Below are 4,968 nucleotides of genomic sequence, written 5' to 3' on the forward strand. Positions count from 1 at the left end.
AACAAATTTCCTGGTCATACAGGCCGGGAACACTGAAAATAGCAGGTGGGCCTTTTCAGATATTCTTCGTCGAGCCGATGACACTACCTCGTGAAAACGCAGCGTGCCCTGCGAGAGTTAAAAAAAAAACAAGAATGGAGCAAGAAAATGACAACAGCTTTTGCGCGTCGTCAAATTTGAAGATGCTGCCCGACAGAACACATGCACAGGGCGATGGATTGACCGCAGAAAAGGATGGTGAAATATTAGAAAAGCAGCTGCTGCTAAGAGCACAATTCCCACTAAATGAAGCTAAAAAATTTCTTTTAATCACACATTTGTTTTAGGTACGACTTACCAGGTCTTAATTTTTTAAAACAAAAGCCGTCTGCGTGCCAATTACTATTATTGATGATAATATTTGTTCACCTGTTAGGTCACAAAAGCATAATTTTTAGTCAGTATTACCTATGGAGAGCCTGTTAAGTGAAAAATATCCTAGACACTTCGTACTCAATACCTTACAGCTTTATCTGATTTTGGTACTGTGCAAACCTGCAAAACAGCGAGTTGATTATACCACTCACTAAGTGTAAGTAAACTATCGTTATAAATACATACATACTAACTGTACTTTCCTGCAAATAACTTCGACTCACTTTTCCTATGAAAACTATGGCTACTTATACTTATATGCTATGGTAATTTATCATGATAAGTGAACTTAGTGCTAAACTTACTGGACATTTGTACTCTCTCTGGTTCTAAAGGTGGATAACACAAGTTGGGAAATGCCGACTAGACGATACCCACTCTGTCTCTGCACTCTGTCATTCCATCACATTGAAGCAAAAGGGAACATACAAAGACCCTGCACCACATACCGTAAAGAAGTGTTCAGGATCCAAGCCATGTAATATAAAACATAGATACTAGGACAGGAACACTGCATGAGATAGCTTACTCCTTCCTCTCACCTGCTCCCCCTTCCCTTCAATATACTGAAGTACTAAAGATACGTGGGCCGCTTTTTTTTTTATAGTGCACCTTTCCTATTTACATCACACCAACTGGATAGCATGTCCACTTTCAAGAACTTCGAAAGATATGACTCGGAACCTAAATTTTTCCGGATGACTCATTGATTGATTGATATGTGGGGTTTAACGTCCCAAAACCACTATATGATTATGAGAGACGCCGTAGTGGGGGGCTCCGGAAATTTAGACCACCTGGGGTTCTTTAACGTGCACCCTCCAGATGACTCAGCCTTTTTCAAATGTTCAGGAGAGATCAGATAATCCCTGTAATTGAAAATGCGAGAGATAGGATTTCACATGACATTAAATTACATTGATAAAGACAGCCGCAAATAATGGCTAAAAGTATGCGAGCAGATTCGGTGTGCACAACCTGTACAGTATAACCAGGGCTAATTGTTTTGTTTACGAAAAAAATACCTTAATATCTTTTAAGTATCTTGCCACAAGAGCATATTTCAATTGATTGAGTTTTTTGTTCTTTCTCTTTCTTTTTTTTTTTTCAATGATAGCAGCGAGGTTTGTCGTTCCCTCGTGTTTGCGGCGAAATGAGGACGAGGTATGGCAGGAAAACATACCCTTGGAGCTGCAAACTAGCCGGCAGATGAAATGACCAGCCCTGATTAGTTATTTCAAGTTCCTAGCATACCGCTTTTTTGTATATTCTGTTAATTCCAAAACCTGCTTAATTGACAGATTTCTCATGACCCCAGTGACCTCGAAATAACGAGTTTTACTGTATTGACATAAAACTTGTACGGACTGGGTGGCAGAGAAAGATGGTAACAGCAAGGCTGAGACATTTCGCCACAGTTGACGTTGAGCTTCATCATTAGAGGCACCAGGAGCAGGGTAAGTGAGTGCGTGTTCACGGAGACGTGTTGTGTGCGCTGCCTCCCTGGCAAACTTAGGGATAGAATTAAAAAAAAAATTCAATATGTAGCTTAGGACAACAAAATATTCAGCTGTAAACAAGGTTTATTATAATTTCAAAATAAGTAATTTTATAATAAATGGCACAGAATTTATTCGTGTCATGACATTGTGTAAAGCATAGTTCGTTTAGGACAAACTTTTTGTGCCACCAAACTTTTAGGGTTCTGCACCATTAATGGCTCACATTGATCTACATTAATGGTAGAATGAAAATAAGTATCAAGAGAGTGAGTATAAGAGAGTTTAGTGGAGTAGAAAAAGTCACAGCTTTGCCGCAAAGGCGAAGCAATGAACGCCATAGCAACAAATTGGAAGGTCACGCGCAGAATGGCAAGCAAATGGAAACGTTCCCCGTGTTTCTCACGCACAACTTATGCACAAAACGTACTCACAGGTACAGATGAACGCGAACAAGTGTCTCAGTTGTTACTCTGCTGTGTCTGAAAAGTGCGCCCTTTCCGCAAGCGGAGGCTGTGCAAGGATTGCAGTAACCTTTGTGCACCCCGTAACTCCAACAATCCTTCCATGCATGCCACACGTAGGCCAAGACGTATGATCCTCCTTATCGGGAGATAAGGGCGTGCAAGACATCGTCTACTCCCTTCATCTCCACAGGCCAATGTACGCACTCATTGCACCATCTTGCTGATAATGCTGAAAACACAAACCCCCCGGGATGCCAGCCAACAGCGGTAAATGATAGATATAAATAGCTTGCCACTTAAACATTGAAGGAAGTACCCCTCGGTGTCTCAGTGGTTAACGCCTCGCATTCACGGCGTGGAGGTCCCACATTCGATTTCGCACGCCAGAGTATTTTTTTGCTGAATTTCTTTTTTGCATTTTCATTTATTGAATACGTATACATATACAGTACATGACATCGACGCCGACGGGGAAATCAAGCGGAGAGTGTCCACATGATTTCTATCGCAATAAAATTGTAATGTGAGAGCTCTTAGAATCCTCAGAACGTACCAATCGCTTGCTTGAGGTTCCTAATAATAATACAGATGATATCAAGTGTTAAATGAGGTACTTGCACCCTTCACATGTTAAGGAATATGTGGACTATATCTCATCGTCATTTCACTATCAGAAGTACCAAAAACATGTCTAAACTCAGGAAGTTTCCCAAATGTGGATCCAGAGAAAAACTAATTTTCAAGGTATAAGTCAAAGCTCATCTATGCGGCAAAAATATGTATTTTAGAATGATTCCTTCCATCGTGAGAGCTTGAAAATCAATTATTTTGAGCATGTGGCCTCAGTGAACTGCTCATGCAAATTGCAATGGCAAGCTGCCAGGTGACAATCTTTAGGAGACTAGACAGTGAGCTATTTATAGTTTTTAGTAGCCACCTTATACTCTTTAAAAAAAGTGATTTTTACCCTTTGCGGTCCTCTCAGTTAGCGCACGACAACACAACACAGCCTCAGTGGTATGCTGTCCGGCACCGCCTGACAAATGTGTGCTAGTTTATATTCCGTGTTTTTCTTTTCCCTGAAAGTCGCGCGTATCTTTATAATACATGAAGAGCTTTCTCTTGAGGAATGAGGGAGCTTACTTTGTGGAGGTTTACTTGTCTTTACACAAGGGTGCAGCACAATGTTCAGCACGGAGCCTAGAGCGTACCCACTCAAGCATTGTTCGCCAAAAAGCATGGTCACGCTTTTACTGCGTGCAATTTACGGTGGTGCTTTTTGCGAAAGCGAGGACGACTATTGAAGGAAAGAATTACGTGCCAACACCAGACATTGATGACACTGATTCGACAGAAATGACTGACGGAGACGACGACGACGGCAGTTGAGAAAACATTTTCGTTCTGCAAAACCTGAAGTAAAAACCCCAGCCGGTACCCAGAGAATGCTGTGAGTGGTATCATAAGCTGCCCAAATATCGCCAAACGAGTTGCCACCTGAATGCACGACCAAAAAATATCGGGTCAGTTTTCCTTCCACAGTTCATGTTACTTTTTCCGACGCCAGAAACTGGCGAAATAGTTTTGGACCGATAGAGGTGGAAAGTGGGTAACAGTTTTGGACCGCAAAGGGTTAAACTACTTTCAGTTTCATTACAATTTTCAGTTTTTTTGTTGTGAAGCTACAGAAACCAAACTTACAAAAGCAAATAGAAATGAAAAGTATGTTTTTTGAAAAAAAAATTGCGTTAAGATTCGCATCTCCCTTTAACAAGAGATGTGCCACACTTGCATCTTTTTAACATCAGGATAACTCAAACCTCGATATAACGAACCCAGATATAATGAATTTTTGGTTATAACAAAGTAAGTGAAGAATGGCTCTGTCATTGATACAGTGCCACAAATTTAATTTTTAATGATATTTCAAATATAATGAAGTATTTTCATGATTGGTGCAATTGTAATATTGAGGTTTGAGTGTATTTACGAAAGCAGGTTCTGAGAGCCTATTAAGCCATGCCGAACACAATCATAACTATTCTTTTCCTTTTCCGGTCATTTTTAATGTATGTATGTATGTATGTATATATGTATGCCTAATAAACACGAGAACTGCCACGACAACCATCCTAATAATAAATGCAATATTATTCCATTAAAGGGCTATTAGGGAAGCTTTTGTAGGGACATCCAAATGAACTATACTTTGTAAAATTCCCATCTGAAATTAAGCACAGCTAAGCATATCCATTACGCTTGTCTATGTAACAAGCACCAGCCCACGCAATGAGAAAAGTATTCAGCAATTCCAAGGCAATAGTCTGGAGATTAGAATGTCTTCACAAGGCATTGTTAAGTATACTTGCAATTGGGCCTCTTAAGCAATGAACATGCTGTTTTGTGTTTTAGAAAAATAAACTTGTAAGTGGAAATCTGAATTCTTGGTACCAATTTTACTGCATCATTGCGTAGTCTCTTAATGTAGCTCGTTCCCAGAACAACTTGTGGCCAGCAAATATTCAAGGCAGCCAAGTGATCGCTTGTCAAGTATGGTAGACATGAAACTTTTCATTTTTACATTTCTG

This window comes from Rhipicephalus microplus, chromosome X, assembly GCF_043290135.1.
Source record: "Rhipicephalus microplus isolate Deutch F79 chromosome X, USDA_Rmic, whole genome shotgun sequence".
In the NCBI taxonomy this organism is placed as follows: domain Eukaryota; kingdom Metazoa; phylum Arthropoda; class Arachnida; order Ixodida; family Ixodidae; genus Rhipicephalus; species Rhipicephalus microplus.